General features: G+C 27.3%; 1 long non-coding RNA gene across 1 annotated transcript in view; it reads left to right on the top strand.

The window, feature by feature from the left end:
* The first annotated feature begins 9,189 nt into the window (after nt 1-9,189).
* Nucleotides 9,190-20,000, top strand: part of LOC118439961 (uncharacterized) — a 24,948-nt gene continuing 14,137 nt past the window's right edge. Inside the window, exon 1 of the long non-coding RNA XR_014982968.1 lies at nt 9,190-9,234. This is a non-coding gene — a long non-coding RNA (uncharacterized LOC118439961). The remainder of the gene's footprint in view (nt 9,235-20,000) is intronic.

Below are 20,000 nucleotides of genomic sequence, written 5' to 3'. Positions count from 1 at the left end.
CCTCCTCCTCCTTCTTCTCCTTCTCCTCCCCAATTCACTCAACCCTATCTCCAACCCTCCCACCAAAAGAAGAAGAAAAAAAAATTAATAAAAAACAAAGAGAAACGAAAAGGCAGAGTCGTCGTGTGTCGCCAGTCTCTCTGCCTTTTGAAATGTTTATTTTCACGTTTTTCCTTCCTCACCTTCTGCTCATGGACGATTTTAATGAGGAAACGGCAAAAAGGAGTGCGCCGAGGTAAAAATGGAAATTTATTTAGACAATCCTACTGTGTACTCTAATCTCTCTTTCTCTCTCTCTCTTTCTCTCTTTCTATCTCTCTCCTTTCTATTATATTTCCTTATAACGTCAGAAGTAAAGAATTTAGAAGAAAGAAAAAAAAAGGGATAAAAAAAAAATGGAAAGAAAATTTTTTTTCTTCAATCAAAAAGAAAGAACTAATAAAAAAAAAAAAAATCAAAAGAAATCATTGTCTTTAGTTACTACGGAATGTATGATTTTAAAATTGTCAATGAAACAGAACAGTGTTATCCCTCCATAACCATCTCTCTTTCTCTCCTTCCTTCCCATTCATTTTCTATAGATCAATCATAAATATAGATATTTGTTGATATTATACTCGTGTAAGTGAATGATTTCAATGGTAAATCGATTAGGATCGTTCGAAAGAATTTCATTGTCTGTTCCATATCTTTCCCTATCATTATATCTTTTACTTTCTATCGTGATATAATCTCAGAAAAAATTGATAAAAATTAATCGCTGATCTCATTAATATCTCGAAGTAAAATAATATTTATAAACTCTTATAGAATATACTTACCTGTGTATTTATATGTACATACATACATACATACATACATACATACATACATACATACATACATACATACATATATACATACATACATGCATACTTAATATATTTAGTATCTTACTTTACGAGTAAAACATAAAAGTGGCCTAACTTGTCGTAAAAGTACGAAACGAATGAAATTGCAATTGCTTAATGAATTTGCGGTTGCTCGGGAAGTGAATTGGGGTCGGCGCCATCTAACTGCCATGGCATTAGCTCGTTATTCCGACGAGGAGCCACATTGAAAATGTATGTATGTATGTGCCTATCCCTTTCTCTCTCTCTCTCTCTCTCTATATATATATATATATATGTGTGTGTGTGTGTATGTGTGTGTGTTTGTTTGTGCATGTTCGTATGTACGCGAGAGAAACAGAGAGAGATTATTACACCGAATTCCCCCTAGAATTTGCATATATAACGCAATGCAAAGCAGCAAATCGAAGTGAGTATGGTTGATATAAGTGGGCTACCTTTGAGTAGTTCAAAACCTTTGTTGGATTATTCGATTAATCCATTCATTGATCCATTTGCTTTCACTTAACGAAATTTTTCTTTCGCTTTAACCATCAAAGAAGAGGTATCTCATCAATCGAAATACGTTTCGAAAATCATTTGCGTATCGTATATTCATTACGTTGTAAATAAGAAAATAAGAAGAAAGAGAGAGAGAGAGAGAGAGAGAGAGAGAGAGAGAGAGTAAGATTGAGGTAAAAAATCTCTTTTGGACTTTTCTATCGTTAAAAAAGAAAAAAAAAACGAATGGAAAAAGTCGAGAACGTGCGTAAAATGGCGGAGGATGAATGAAAAGAGAAAAAGAGAGAAAAATAAAGAGAGAGAGAGAGAGAGAGAGAGAGAGAGAGAGAAGAGATTCCTTCGGCGGTACAGTTGATTTGCAAATTAACCGTAGCACGGATTTCAAGAGGATGAGAAAAATCAACTGATTTATTCGATTCGCCAGCATTTTATTTGGCCCCTTGCCAATTTATAGCGTGTACGTAATAATACCGAGCTTGGGAAATCGTGCTCGGCCATTCGGTACACGTAATTCCTATACGAAAATTCTCCGCACCGAGAGCAGTGATAAAGTTTCATCGTCCTGGATAAAATGTCAACTGAGGCAAAAATTGTTACACTCGGACAAACGACTTTTATTATTTCTATGTTAACTTGCGCGTGCGCATAAGCGCTCTCTCTCTCTCTCTCTCTCTCTCTCTCTCTCTCTTTCTCTCTTTCTTTCTCTCTCTCTCTCTTCTAGTTACATATTAATGATATTATGTAAATTAAGATTTTTTTGGTCGTATATATATATATATATATATATATATATATATATATATATATATTGAATTCATCTTGAATTAGTATTAACGAACAATTAAAAATGCAGAATGAAAATATTGTATATATATATGCAATATTTATTTAAATAGTAATTTAATATATTATTATTACATTGTTTATTAATTTATTAATTAATACAAGGTTTATATATATATATATATATATATATATATATATATATATATATATTACTAGTTATTACCCTCATAAACTATGCGAATTTGAATAAAACTTGAACAAATAAATTGTTACCATTTTTTAATTAAATATATGCATTAATATTGTGTATTATATATATATATATATATCCATTTATACGTATATATATATATATATATACGTATCTTTATAATTTATAACATATCTTTTTCTATTAATCTTATTCAATATATTCAAATAGATAATAGTTATTGGACAATATTGTACACATATGTATACATATACATACATCTTCTCTTTTTCTCTTTCTCTCTCTCTCTCTCTCTCTCTCTATATATATATATATATATATATATATATATATATATATATATATATATATAAATCTAGATAAACAGGTTCATTATAATTTAAATGATGGATTCGTTCATTGGAAGAGTAGAAAATAAAACGTATTAACCAGTTCGATCGGCCCACTAATTACCGTTAGTGATTACATCGGTGTTATTAATTATATCAAGTACAATATACGTTTAGTGCATAATAAATGGCTTGTTACGCTTGCACTCCTATCGAACGCGTACCGGAGCTTTCTATTTAAATTAATCAGATTCCCCTAGATTTCCTATCGGAAGAACGTATGCATTTATCCAAATTCGCGATTTAACTCTCGTAAGTTCCCTTTCCCAAATCCTCGTCGTCATCGATATCTTTTAATTAATAAATATAGAAAATCGTGCTTTAGTTTATCTCACGAAAATATTGAATTTCAAATTACATTTCCTGTGAGAAAGAAAATATCACGATTCGAATTGGATCAAGGGAATAAAAAAAAAAAAAAAAAGACAAAAAAAGAAAAAAAGAATAAAGGAGATATAAAAAAGGTATTCTTTCTCTCTACCCTCACAAATACTTTTATATATATATATATATAAATATATATATATTATATAATTGGTATAGAGAAGATCGACATGATGCTTTTGGTGCAATTCTATGGTATAGAAAAAGAAAAAAAAAAAAGAAAAAAACAGAAAAGTAAAAAATAAAAAAATAAATAAAAATAAAAAATTAATTCGACAAAGAGAAAAGCGCGAGTAAATGGTAGACAGATAGAGGTATGGTAGACATAGAGAGAGAGAGAGAGAGAGAGAGAGAGAGAGAGAGAGAAAGAGAGAGAAAAAGAGAAAGAGAGAGAGAGAGAGAGAGAGAGAGAAAGAGAAAGAGAGAGAAAAAGAGAGAGAGAGAGAGAGAGAGAGAGAAAGAGAAATAAGAAAAAGATAGGAGTAAAAAGCTGAGAGGACGGTGTACGTTCGTTGTAGTACGGTGCACGGATAGAAATGGGAAACCAATTAGCATTTAGACGGGTTTGCGCAAAAGAGAATGAAAATGTTGGTGGAATGAGGAAAGGTACTATCGGCCACTCTGTCTCTCTCTCTCTCTCTCTCTCTCTTTCGTCTCCCTTTTCTCTATTTCTCTCTGTCTTTCTCTTTCCCTCTTCTCTCTCTCTCTCTCTCTTTTCTCTCTTTCTCTCTTTCTCTCTCTCATTTTCTTTTTCATTCTCTTTGCGTTGCGTTAAAATAGATTGCCGACGATCGTTGAGAAACTAGAAGAGAGAAAAAGATAGAAAGAAGAAGAGAGAGATACAGTGAGGGAGAAAGAGAGAGAGAGAGAGAGAGAAATATCAAAGAAGAGAAACGCCTAGGATGTCCGTTTGTTCTTTCATGAAAGTGCTAATTTAGTAACGCAAGGCCTCCGATTGCTAGCAAAATCGATTTTTTCACTTCGTCTCAATCATAAAAAAAAAATATATATATATATATATATATATATATATATATAAATAAAAGAATAAAAGACTCATTCGCTCTTATCCATGGTATATACTTCGAATTTCACCATAATACCGAATGAAACTCGCGGAACAATAAATTTCACTACAAAGTAATTTCTGTTGAGTCGATAAAGGAAGAACCATCTAGGGAATCCGCGTTATACCTGGCGTACTACAATGGATATGTATTTACTGCTTAGTTTAAGGTACAAAAGGTACTGGGTTGAAGGTACACACGGAGAATGCTTTCGAATTATATAAGTATTTTGATTTATGTTTATAGATTACGACGTATTATGTACATATTCGTAATTGCTTTTTTATTATTTTCAATATATTATATAAGAAAATGGATATACACGTATATACAATATTTATATACATTTGGGATAATGATAACGATAACATGAGACATGAAGTTCATGTTTTATACGTGATCCCATAATATTTTCACAAGGAATGACTGCAATAATACTAAGCAACATTTAAAATTATTCAAATAAACGAGAATGTTTGTTCGCATGAGATCGTCGTGTCACATTAAAGTATCGATTTTATAACGCCATTAAATTTGTTTGTATTAATTGTTATTAATTGTAATTAATTGTTAAATTTGTTTTCACGTATCGTCATATGCGTAGAATAAATTAATGAATTATCTTATGATTAATTGAATTTCGTTTATTTAGAAATATTAGAACGTCATTGATGTGAGATATTTATAAACTGTAAAATTAAAAATTCATTTCGAAAAAGTATTTTTAAATAGCATGTCTCGAATTAGCATAACAATGAAGAATGTTTGTCTCGTTCGTTTGTTCATTTCAAATATCATAATTAAATTAACAATGAATTCAATCCATTGAGTTTAATAAATATTAATGGGTTTTTACTCATGCTATCTAAACTTATATCTTTAAAATTATCTTAAAATGGAAAGAAATGAATGATATTTTAATTTTATACAATTTTAATATTCGATTTCAATTTTAAATAAATTCTCATATTATGACCAATCGTTTTTCTTTCCTTTCCTATCATTAATTATGTACTCTTATATATTTTCTCTATTTTCATAAACAAAATAACACTGTTTATCCTATGAAATTAATATTTTCTTTAAATCCATTCATTTTTTATTTTTCTGTTTTCTTTTTCTTTTTTTTTTTTTCTTTTTATTGAAATAAAAATGTCATACAATCGATCATAAGATTAAATAATAAAGGATGACAGATCATTGACCTATAACAAAGACAAATTTTATCATTTATTAAGAGATTCATCGTAAAAACGTTAAGTCAAACGATTAATAATAATTAAAATAAACGTACAAAAATAACGTTTATTCAACTTTAATTTATGTATCATCGTATTGATCTTTAAAAACGTTAAACTCCCAATCGGTGATTTAAGTTGAATTCACGAGAATTCAATATTACGAATGGCAACGTGAAAATCATCGAGAAATTACGTAGGGAAAGTAATTAAATTATTACTTGCATCTCCAAACGTTATTGGAAATATCGACGGTTATCCGATGAAATTGCATTTATTTTAATAACATTAAGTTCAATATAAAAAGAAAAGAAATAAAAGAGGGAAATAAAAATATTCACCCTAACGAAAGCAAATAATCTTGATATTTTCCAAAAGTTGACAGGAACCACGATTTATCAATATAGAGACGTAACTTTTTCGATAAACGATTATCATAAAAAATATAATTCAATCGTGAGAGAGAGAGAGAGAGAGAGAGAGAGAGAGAATGGAAGGGGATGGGGTGGGAGTGGATTGTGAAGAAAGGGTGGGAGGATAAGCGAAAGAAATGGAAAAACTTAAGATCATTTTTGCGCGCATGCGGGAGAGGTAGATAGATAAAGAGAGAGAGAGAGAGAGAGAGAGAGAGACACAGAGAGAGAGAGAGAGAGAGAGAGAGAGATATCTGGTAAAGTAAAATAAACTTTGTAGGAGTAATTAGCAGCGGAAGAGATACGAGAGAAAACTCGTTTAATCTTTTTTCGAGCGTTTACGTTTTCTCACATTTCTCGAAACATTTCTTTTTTTTTTTTATTTTTCAACCCCTGAACCACCCTTTTATCCCTAACTATCTTCCACCCTCTACCATATACTCTCTTGTCCAGAGTGCGTAATTAAAAAGCGTGGAACACAAACGCTCGGACGCGACACGATGTATCTCTCTTCTCTCTCTCTATATATACATATGTGTGTGTATACGTGTATATGTATATATATATATATATATATGTAATTAATTATAACTTTACCTAGAGATTCTATCGCACCCTACCATCTTTCCATCAACCGATCTCTTCTTTTTTCGCCATTATATTTTCTATTTTTTCTTTTTCTTATTTTTCCTTCTCTGTCTCTCTCTCTCTCTCTCTCTCTCTCTTTCTTTCTGTCTCTCTCTCTCTTTCTTTCTCTCTCTCTCTATTTTTATCGTTACTCTTTTTCTTTTTTCTTGTTATTATTAACGAAGTTCCCGTGGGAATGAAAATTAAATGGAAATAAGATAGGAAGTCTTAGAAAACGAAGAAAAGAGAGAAGCTGGTAAAGGAGGAAAGGAGAAGGATAGAATGATGAGGTGCGGTGAAGTGAAGTGAGGAGAGAAGAGAAGACAAGAGTAATGGAGAGAGAAAGAGAAGGGAGAAAGGAGAAGTTTAAAAAGGTACTCTCCATCGACTTGTTACTTTTACGAAATACGTCTTCGTCTACTTGACAAATTTCTTTCAATTAGGGCAACGCTTATGAGTATTAACATTCAATTCGAACACCATATAACCATCTTAGACGTCAAAAGCTTGCCATTGAATTCGTATTATGAAAGGAGGCCTGTTTGATTGTTTGCACGTTCTAGGTATATATATATATATATATATATATATATATATATATCCGATTATATTATAGAAGGGAATACAATCGGACAATATTAAAATTATAGAACAATAGCTCGATGAAATTTAAAATAATTTCAACGCTTGACTTATTATAAAATATTACCTTGTTTTTTCTTTTCTTTTTCTTTTTTCTTTTTTTTTTTTTTTATTCATTTATTTATTTTTTCTTCTTATTTATTACTTTTTGTTTTTTTTTTTTTCTTTCGTACGAATTTAAACGTTAATTTTCTTATAGAGAGCATCATCACGTAAACGATTACGCTGTCGGTCGACTTCAAATGACTAAAGTCTAATGGTATATACGTATATAAATAAATACATACAGTGCATATGTTAAATATAATTGAAAGAGAAAGAGAATGAAGAAGAAGGATAGATTAGAAATAGAAAGATACGTATAAAGAGAGAGAGAGAGAGAGAGATAGAGAAATAGAGAGATAGAGATAGAGATAGAGATATAGAATATGTTTAAAAAGGGAAAGGAAGATACATATATATATATATATATATATATATATATATATACATACGTAGATACATACATGTATACATAGATGCACGTATCAGTACGCTTGAGAATTTACAGAAATACATGGATAGGACACTGGTACCTACGACATAGCATAGGACGGGTCATAATTATGGCCTTAATTAAAAGAGTAGTAATTAAAAGCGCGCGTCGCTTGGTCTACGCAATTAATAACGGTCCAATTTGTTCTTTCGTTATTTTTTATTTTTTTTTTTTTTGTATTTTTTTTTACTTTTATTTTTTTTTTACTTTTATTTCTATTTTTATGTTTTTTCTTTTTCTTTTGTTTCTTTTTTTTTCTTTTTTTTCTTTTTTCTTTTTTTCTTTTTTTCATCGTTACGGCGATGGCACGGTTCAACGGCACTTCTCTAGGTCACGACCCTATCCCCAAATGTATACAAATACGATTATATATAGGAGGAAAAGAGAGCGAACGAACGATAAAGAGAAAGAGAGAGAGAGAGAGAGAGAGAGAGGGAGAATGTGTACCTATTCCTTCTATGTCTGTAACCTCTCCCATCCTCAACCACCCACAATTTCAACACTATTTTATCAATTTTTTTTTATTGTTTGTTTTCGATGAATAGTCTAACGACTACTTATGATTACATTCACCTGCTTTCGAATACGGGAAAGATTTACATAGATACATACATACATACATACATACATACATACATATATATATATATATATATATATATACATACAGACATAACTATAGTATTTGCTCGTCATTGGAAATGTAAGAACGTGACATGGATTGAATGTTTAATGAATACTTATAACTCTACGAGTGTTGGGTTATTGTTCAATATATATACATATATATATATGCTTAACTCAATATAACTCATTTGATATTCGATGAGAGAATTAAATGAAAGATTATGCTAAGTAGAAAGTTATCGTATAACTTATATATCAGTATAATTATATTATATTATAATTAATAAGGAAGTACAATCATTTGTATAACAAAATTAAACTTTATATTTATGTCTTAGAATTTCTATTGTATATTGATTAAAATTTGACTGTATCATAATAAAATTTTTTATTTATAATGATTAGAATTTGAATGTATTATAATTAGAATTTTATTTAATTATATCGTATATGATATATTGAATACAATCATATGTTATATTATATTAAAAATATAATTTAACTTACATCTTTACATTTGTAATAAATTATATTAACAATAAGTGTAATTTATAATTATATTCTCAATATTATTATTGTTATAATAAATATATAAATTATTATTTAACGAATATTATATATTTAAATGATAATTTAACAATTGATTTATTCAGTGAGAGAGAGAGAGAGAGAGAGAGATTAGAAACATATGTATGTACGTAGTAGGAATGACTAGTACGAAATGATATGACAACATCAGAAGGTCAATGTCGCTCATCGATATATAAATATTCCTGCTTTTAATACGACATAATATTCGAAAACAAAACAAATGTATTATTAAAGCGACAAGGACATGAAGAAATGAGACGTGTATTCCATTTCAGTTCTCGTGTGACCGTCCGCCGGAGAAGATAAGCACCCATTGCTGCCGTAAGCTTAAATGTAATAACGCAATTATATATTTTCATTTTATATTCTTATTCAACGTTTTTAATTCATTTATTAAGCATCTTTTAAATATATTAATACTATACTTTGTTATATATATATATATATATATATATATATATATATATATATATATATATACAATGTGTATTTATATATAGACATATTGTACTATTCTTTATTATTATCCAATTAAAATGGCTATTAATTAACATCAGTAATATAATCCAGACGACAATCACATGTTATGTTCGACAATGTGAGTCTATAAGAAGTCTATAATTTATCTCTTTTATTTATTTATTTATTTTTTTTGTTTCTTTTTTTCTTATTTTTTCAATCAATCGAATTGTTATTAAACTACGATCACAATAATTTCATTACAGATACATACTTATAAATAAATTTGTTTCGTTCGAATTAATTCTATATACGTTCGAAAAGAAATACAATGAGAAATATTATGAGAATGATGAATGTTTATACTATTTGTGTAAACAGAGATTCTATTTGTTTCATTCTTTTTCTTTTTTGTACTTTTTTTTATTAGCATTGGATAACGATTGACATTTTTGTTTGCATTAAACAAAGATATATGGATAAATTACGAAAGAATCGAATAATGTATTTGACTTAGTGAGATTATATTTGGATTGAAACGTCATTTACTATTCGACAATCTCAATATTATGAAATATATTTAGTTTAAACGTCAAACATTCTTTACATCGATTATATCGATTATGTATATATATATATATATATATATATATATATATATATATATATATGCACATCGTTATATTGTTTTTCTATCATCATTACGCAATAACGAATTAAAAAAAAAAAGCAATTAAAAAATTCTCCCCTGCGTCCCATACGATTGTTTTCTTTTTATTTGAATAAATAATAAAATTGTGATAATTGATTATCGAAAAGGAAAATATTATTTTAGAAAAAATCATAATGGCATTATTGAAATAATGATTTTAATCTTGTGATCATTAATGTTTTTAAACGAATAATTACTCATTGAATGAATATTTGTGAAATAACTATGTTTAAAATAAATTCGGTGTTCGATTGTACAAAAATTAAATTATTACAAAACTTTATATTTTCATAACAAATTCAATTTTAACAAGTAATCGATTTGTTACGATATACACGAAACGACGAAACAAAACGAAACAAAACGAAATGAAACGAAATAGGAATAACGAGTTAAAAAAAAAATTAAATTGTTGAAAATACGAATTCGAAGGTAGATATTCAAAATTGATAGAGATTGAAAAATTTTCGGAAGTAATTTAGTATTGAAGGACTAAAATAATGAAAAAGTATTACTATACTATTTTTTCCGTTTACTTCTTTTTTTTTTGTTTTTTTTTTTGTCTTTTTGTTTTTTTGTTTTTTTTTGTTTTTTTGTTTTTTTTTTGTTTTTTTTTTGTTTTTTTTTTTAACAAATTCGTTATAATTCGATAACACACGTAATTTACAAATGATTTTCATACTTTATGAAATTTATAACCACGAGAAATTCAATTTTTGACGTAAATTAAAAACTCATTCGTATACTCGTAATATTATTTCTTTTACCGTATCGTAAATTCGTTTAAGAGAGGGAATCTAATTTTTTTTAAACATTTTCGTCGCGTTAATTTCATTCCGAATTAAAAGCTGTTAATCACAACAAAATATTTGTTTATTACATATTTATAATAAATAAAATATCTATTCATTTTATTAATTATATATATATGTATAATTAATAGAAGCAATATAATATTTATCATTAATACGTAATAAAAAATATAACATTAATTTTATTAAACATATATACAGTATATACATATATATATATATATATATATATATATATATACAATATGTAAATATATATGGAGCTAATTGGCTAGGTCGTGTTCCAAAAGCCCATTGTCCTCTGACGTCGTATTAAATTATCAGATTCGAAGTATATATTACAAGGGACGTGTAATATAAAGGGAATGACGTTCGATGACTCGACGATTCCTTTCAAGCATCAACGACTTTGAAAACATAGGAGTAGACTAGTGAGGTTGACGCTCGTCATGATCATGTTTTGTGTTATACAACTACAACATACCTATACCAATATAATGACTATAGTGTACGACGTACATAAAATTCTCTCTCATTCTCTCTCTCTCTCTCTCTCTCTCTTTTTCTTCTCTCGGCATGCACTAGTTATTTTATCCGATGTTTAATTAGCGCAAGCTATTGCGAACGCGGAAAGTCGATATGGAAAGGGAATAACGCTAACGAATCAGAATGTCGTTAGTTAATGTACGTCGCTTTCGAAAATAATTGTCGATCTTCGCGTGTATTCATATTTTCATCGGAGGATTCTTTGGAAAAACGGAAAGAAAAAAAAAACAAAAAAAAAAGAAGAGAAAATAAGAAGAGAGAAATAAAGAGAAAGATATTTAACGAGACGTAGTTGACGTATCTTTAATTTTACTTTTTCCTTTTTTTTTTTATCATCACGTTCTCTCTCTCTCTCTCTCTCTCTCTCTTTTCAATTTTTTTTTTTTAACTGAAAGAAAAACAAATCGCTAGGGAGAAAGAAGAGAAAAGAACGAGAGAAAAAAAGGCTATACGTAGTGATTACTCTTTCTCTTCCTCTTCCTCATCTCGTACGAAGAAAATTCTAAGGAGAAAGATTTTTGGAAAGAGAATAAAAAATAATAAAAAAAAAAAAGGAAAAAAAAAATTTCTATATATATATATATATATATAATTTTGTGTGGATTCGTTTAAGATCACGAGATATATACATAGGTATTCGCCGTTAAGAAACCGTTCATTATTAAAGCACAAGTATCTCACATTCATAGTTTGCTGAAGGAACGAGCTCCCGGACTAAAGAATGACTCCAATGGGAGCAGAGAGATAAAGAAATAGAGAGAAAGAGAGAGAGAGAGAGAGAGAGAATAAGAAAGATGTCGAGTACGAGAAGAATGAAACACGACGAGAAAGTCCATTTTCGCGTTTGCCATCAAAGAAGAGACGAATGAAAAATACCGCGGAGTCCACGTAAATGGATTGTTTTTAATAACTTTGAAAGCTGCCTTAAGGCCGTATTTCCTGTAAGGTTCTCTTTTTTAAGAACTTGCAAGTAGAGTCGAGCCAAGCCGAGCCGATACTACTGCTTTACGACAAATGGGAAGGAAATGAATGTGTACGCCAGCAGCAGAACACGAGACTCCTCTATCTCTCTCTCTCTCTCTCTTTCTCTCACTTACTCTCTCTCTCTCACTCTCTCTCTCTCTCTCTCTCATTCTCTCATTCTTTCTCTTTTTCTTTTCTTCCCCTTTCTTACTTTTTCTTAATTCATCATATCACAGGGAAAAGTAAAAGAAAAATGTTGGTGTTAATGTCTCGCTACGTTACTGTCATACCGTAAGAATTTCTTCAAATTATTTCCCCTCGTTATCGGGAAAACATTTTCTTACTAACGAACATCTTTTTAAACTTTTCAATTTACACCTCAGTCGAAGGATCAGATATTAAATATTTTTTTGTAGTTTATTATAACGTAGCTATACATATGATATATGTATATATAGTAATTCAGGTTTTTTTTTCTTTTTTTTCTTTTTTTTTTTTTTTTTTTTTTTTTGTAGAAAAATTGCATAGAATTACAATAACGTAATTCTTTTATTATTTTCATTTTTGTTTGTTTCTTTTCTTTTTTTTCTTCTTTTTTTTTTTTTTCTTAATATGTATTATATATTTGTTCCCAAAGTGTTTATCAAGAAACAGAAAAGAAAATAAGGAATATAAAAAAAATAAGGAATAAACTATAAGGAATAAAATATAAAAAATAAGGAAAAAAATAAGGAAAATAAGGAATAAACATAACTAAAGTAAGTTTGTTTAATGTATATATATATATATATATATGTTTATATAATAAAGTATAACGAGTAATAAAACTTAAGTTTTAATTAATAATATAGAACGAATTATGATAATGTAATTGTTTTATTATTTTTATTTACTCGTATTTATTCTATATCATGTATAGCATTCCTTTTTAATTTTGTTTCTCTTTTTTTTTTAACGAAAGACTTTACGAAACAATAAAAAATACTTCTTTCAAGGTTTCATTCCGTAAACAAATTTTTTCTCGATGTCCAACAAAATGTATATATGAAATAGAATTTATAATATGTGCAACTTATGACAAGAATAATTATTGTCATAAATAAAAGAAATGAAATTGACGATATCAAATATACATACAAATATATGAACATATATATATATATATATATATATATATATATATATATACATCTGTATATGTAACTTTCAAAATATAGACAGTATAAAAAATGTCAAGCGATCGAGAAAAAAATTTTTTATTTTTTTCCAACAAAAAAAATCGGTCGATTCTCTGAACGATCCAATGAAGAGTATCGTAGAGAAAGACAGAGCCAGAGAGAGCGAGAGAGAGCGAGAGAGAGAGAGAAAGAGAGTGAGTGGTGTTGCCAAAGCAATGGCCATTTTGTGATATCGCGTGTTCAACTACAATAACTAAGTGTTACGGTTCTTGGTTCGTTATCCACTTAGTTGCCGTAATTACATGCTGGATTAAGCTTGCACATTCGGTAAATAAACTGGCAGTTTATACGAAAGTACCAGCAATTTCGACGAGTCCGTGACATCGGACTAGCGTTATCCGATCGCCAGCCATTATCATTTGGATTTTGTTACTTTTCGTATCGCTCGGTGTTAATCAAGCGCGCACATTTGTCAGATTTTGACTTTCGATCGGTATATTATACTAGAGGTAAAACTGACAAAATTATTTTGATATTTTATCCTTTTGAAGATTTTATCTTTATTTATTTATTGTATGTTTATTTTTTTTTTTTTTGTTGTTTTTGTTTACACGTCCGCACTCGATTTCACTACCAAACTCGATTATTTGGAAATATTTAATTGGGATATGGATGGAAAATAAATGGATCGTTGATAGTGTTGAAATAACGTCACTTACATTATCTACAGAAGAATATTTTCTATTTTAATGCATCCAGACCGAAGATATAAAATGTTTGATAGACAATAAACAGCATTAACGATTAATGTATAATATTCAAAGATATATATATATATATATATATATATATATATATATATATATATGTATATATATAGATATATTAGCCCACCTTTTTTTTTCTTTTTCATTTTTTTTTCCTTTTTTATCATATTATTATTTATCCATTTTTCATTTGTCAGAACAAGAAAGATCGTAGATTTTAGTTTGTAAGTATTATTTGTTAATAATATTGTTGCAGTATTTTTGTAATTCTTTCTTTCTTTTTTTTTTCTTTTTGCCTCTTTTATATATACCGCATAGTATTTTTTTTTTGTTTTTTTTGCTTTTGTTTTTTATTTCAATTCAATTCAATGCAATGCAATTCAATTCAATTCAATTCAAATTTTTTACAATAATTTAATACAATATAATTCAGTGCAGATTAAGTTAATACGATTTTATTTGTTTGTTTATTTGTTTGTTTGTTTGTTTGCATTATTGTTTTACTGTTAGTTAGCTTATAAATATATGTAACATTAAAATCTCGATTGAATCATAGATAACATTTAGAACAACAGTTAAACCTCGATTGTTTCGGCCATTCATCTTTTGTAATTATCGTAAGTAATATAGAAACTCTTACGAGTTGTACATTACTTTTCATATTTCTTTTTTTTTTTGTCCTTCCTTCTTTCCTTCTTTCTTTTTTTCTTTTTTTTTTTATTTATTTATTTATTTATTTATTTATTTATTTATTTATTTATTTTTTTGATTCTCTGTTTAAACGAGGTTACCGGTATAATACGATTATGATAATAATATCACTTACACAGTATGTCGAGAAGGAATATCGAGAGAGGAAAATATCGAAGAAAGTCGATATAATGTAACATTATTACGAAGAAACGATTTTGTCGATAATATACATACATATATACATATATATGTATATATATATATATATATATATATATATATGTATGTGTGTATAATTTCAATATTATTTTGAAATTATAATCTAATTAATTACGTTTAGTTTTATTACGAACAATAACTTAAATCGACATTGGCTCGGACAATTGAAGTGCAAAGTTTCATACTTCGTAGTTTATTCGAATGAAATATCAAAAGTTAGTAGTTTCTATTATAATAGTGGGATAAAGTGAGAGAAGTACGTTTGAAAAAAATTAATTGGCTCTCGTTTTAATGACGAATCGTTTCTTCGAGTCGATTAAAAGAGGAAAAATAAAAAAAAAAAAAAAAAATAAAAAAACATAAAAGAACAGAAAAGAAAAGAAAAAAAAGAAAAATTTTTATTATTCGCTATCGCTTTTATTCTTTCTCTATTCCCTGTGTAAGTGGATTTGATATATTTAATTAACATTTACTCACAACCAGCTGATGATTTGTGATCGGTTAATAATCCCGTATAGTTTTAACTAGAATACCTCGAAAAGGAACGTCGATAAAGTACGATAACTAAGGCTCAACGCCATTTTTTGTGATTTTCTCGTTTTGCAGTCTCATTTACTTACGCGATTTAATTAAAAACACGTTTCATGATTTTATTAACGCATTTCGCCAACATTATTTATCTTTTTCCTTATCTTTCATGTATGTATATATATATATATATTTTTTTTTTTTTTTTTAGAGACTATATATATATATATATATATATATATATACATAATGTAAAGATATCGAAATAGGTTACGCATTTCCGAGGACTTTTTATTTATTTCTTAAGTATTCACACACACACATACACACACACGCGCGCGCGCACACACACACACACACACAGACACACACACGTACACAGATCTGATTTATATTCGTGACACGACGAAAGCAAAATTTGGAAAAAACTTTGAAGTAATAACTCGATAGGATTATTTAGCTACATAGAATTATGTAACTTATGGATCGCTAAAAAGATCGAAAGCTGAGGAAACGTGCGTGTCCCTTTTTTTAGATTTCATTATATTATTTTATTTTTATTTTTTCTTTTTTTTTATTCTTTTTTTTTTTTTGTTTATTTATATCCTTTTTTCTACTTTTTCTTTTTTTTTTTTTTCTTTTTGTTTCCTTTTTTTCCTTAAATGTAAACCTTAAAGCTCGCTTATACTATTAATCTCGAAGGTAAGAAGACAATTAGGAATATCGGACTGTAGCCCACGTCTCTTCGTAAATATACCGATAAGTCGTAAGTAGATGTTAGTATATCTTGGAAATTTTTTTCATTGGTATATACCTTTCAATTTTATTCTATAATTAAGTCGTTCATATGTGATATGTAAAGAAGATTGAATATTCTTTTCCATGTTTCTTCTTTGCTTTTCATGTATTATTATTTTTTGTTTTGTTTTGTTTTGTTTATTTTTTTTTTTTTTTATTTCTTTCTTTTTATATTGTTTAATTAAGAGAATCCTTTCAATTCGTGCTAAAGTGCTCATGTATATATATGCGTTTATGTATGACCGAAGTTAAAAAACACAAATATATTTGTTTATTACTTATTATATATATATATATATATTAATTAATTAAATATATAAATTAATTAAAATAAATAAATAGCGATTTAAAATAAAGTATAAAAAGAGGAAAAAGTAAAAAATGTTTCGTATCGAAGTACGATTTGGAAACATAATTTTAAATTCAAATAAAAATTACGTAAATAAATAAATGGTTAAGAATTTATATAAATAAAAATAAATGTATTTATGTAAGAAATATATATATATATATATCATGATTTTTAGTACTCCGTCTCTGTCTGTTTGCTGAGTCATTTTTATTCAGTTTCTTTTTCTCTCTTTCTCTCTCTATCTCTCTCTCCCTCTATTTTTCTTTATCATATTTTTTAACGAGTATTATCTATCCACACAAATATATAAATAATTAGTTAAATTAATATATACATGAGTACATACGTATGTACATAAAATAAATATATATCATGATTTTTAATATATCATCTGTATTTTTCTCGTTCTCTCTTTCTCTTTCTCTCTCTCTCTCTCTCTCTCTCACTCTCTCTTTATCTATCTTTCTTGAACAAAAGCATTCTAGTAAGTTTTGATTGGTTGCAGTAAAACTTTCCCATGTATATCTATAGAATCGCGAATAATATAATTCACGCAAGTTGTCGATAATGAAATTGTTCAACGAGAGTTTTTCCTCTTGAGACGTGTTCGATACTTTTCTCAAAGTGAATTGAATACATTTGTATATACACTTGTTTATACATAACATATATTCTGATTCATAAGTAAAGATATGATTTTATAAGAGAAATGTTTGAAAGAGAGAGAGAGAGAGAGAGAGAGAGAGAAAGAGATAGAAAAAATATCGATATATTTAAAAACAAAAAGGATGAAATTAACATGAATTACGATATAAAACAAATCATTATTATACATATTCTATAAATAAATAAATATATATATATATATGTGGTATTTTTTTTCGTTTGATCGAAAAATGCAAACGAATCGGAGCACAGCATCTTATTTTTTTTTTTTTCCTATTACTTCTATTTCTTTTTCAACTTTTCTTTTTTCTTCTCCTTTTTTTCCCCTTCTTTCCATATTTTTTTTTTTCTTTTCTAACGAACGTTTTATCGATAAGGATACACGTCCATCAATAAGAAATGTTTTCGGTTCCCAATGCATCTCTTTATTGCAGGCACTTGACACGAGACTGCAGTAATATTTTCATACGACTTATCGGCATTTCGAGACGTGCTAGATGTTTTTATAGTTTTTTTTTCTCCTTTTTATATATTTAATACGATATTCGTGTACCTTAAATAGATATTTAGTTTTCATTTGAGATTAACATGTTATACATATATGTAAATACATATATATCTTACTAAAAATTCAATCTTCAATCTTTTCGATTAACCTAATTAAAAGAATCTTTTTATCTTCTGTTAATTTTAAATTGAATATTATAACATACGGGATTCTTATTATTTAATTTTATAATATTTATATATATATAATTATATATATATAATTCTTTTATCATTCTATTTATCATCTTGCATATATATTTTATTGTATATATATATATATATATATATATATATATATATGTTTAGTTAAAAGCAAAGAAATTATGAATATTTAAATTGTATGCAGTTAGTTTTAAGATATTACATATTAGCTGAATTATCTATGATGATAATAATTATCGTTCATATGAGAAAATTCATAACGACGTATAATCAACTAATGTATATCTAATATCTAATATCGTAAATCTCATGAATTTATGATAATTATATACAGATAAAACGTATTTACGTGTTAGAAATTTACACGACATAGACAAATACGCAAACATTTTCATAATAGTTTTGAAATGATATTATATTCTTTTATTCTTTTTTTTTAATTTCATATAATCTATCTATGTATCTATCTATCTATCTATCTATCTATCTATCTATCTATATATATATATATATATTATTATAGTTGCAATTATGAAAAAAAAAGTAATTGAAGAGACGCAATTATATTTGAAAATTATTACGAGTCTGTACCAGTCAATAAGTTTGTTGGCACCGTAATTAGGAAATTTATTAGAATATTTCTAAGCAAATTTTATGATATATCGTTGCTAAAGCGTTTATATGAAATTCTTCTCTTGTATTCTTGTAATTTTATAAGACAGAAAAGAGAAAGATAGATTGGTAGAGATAAAGAGAGAAAGAGAGAGAGAGAGAGAGAGAGAGAGAGAGAGAGAGAGAAAGAGCGATTGCCAAGAAGCAACCAAATGAAAGACGTCGGCATAGCATATAAATCTAATTTTTCCTGTACATTCTATTAGAAAATATTCTTCTATCTCTATTGCAATAACTTTGTGAGAAGCCGTCTATACGTTGGAACGTACGCGATTGGAATACTTGTATTATTACTTTTTTATTTATTTATTTATTTATTTATTTATTTATTTATTCATTTTTTTTTACTTTTACTTTTACTTTTATTTATTTACTTATTTATCTGTTTACTTCGTTTATTTATTTCTTCATTTCTTTATTTATTTGTTATTCATCCTTTTTTTTTCTTCTTCTTCTTAATATATCTCTCGTAGATCCTCTATTGCCCTATTTCCTTTTTTATTTTGTTTTCTTTTTTCTTTTTTTTTGTTCTTTTGTTTCCTTTCTTTCTTTCTTTCCTTTTTTGTTTCCAAAAAATAAAATTGGCACGTGCTCACGTTAATCAATAACAAACCTCGCTATAATAATAATAATAATAATAATAATAATAATAATAATAATAATAATAGTAATAATAATAATAATAACAATAATAATAATAAGTATGAAAGCGTTAGCATATTATAATATCAATCGGAATTATAATGATATAATATTATAATAATGATTTTCTATTCGATTCACTGGCTTGAAGAAAAAAAAAAAAAAACATGATAATTCGATTAAATTTTTCAACGATATATAATCATCCCGATCATTGGATTCATTTAAAATTATTAATAACAAGTATTAATTGATTGTGTGATATTGATATGCTCTCAATATTCTTCAAAATTGTACGTCTTATGTGTTTAGGATATAATAAAAACGGATAACATTATCCATTCCAACATTCTTTCTTAATTACAATCTCGTTAAAACAAT

This window comes from Vespa mandarinia, chromosome 14, assembly GCF_050613455.1.
Source record: "Vespa mandarinia isolate Hongniang chromosome 14, ASM5061345v1, whole genome shotgun sequence".
NCBI lineage: Eukaryota > Metazoa > Arthropoda > Insecta > Hymenoptera > Vespidae > Vespa > Vespa mandarinia.
This window is presented reverse-complemented; position numbering and strand designations above follow the sequence as displayed.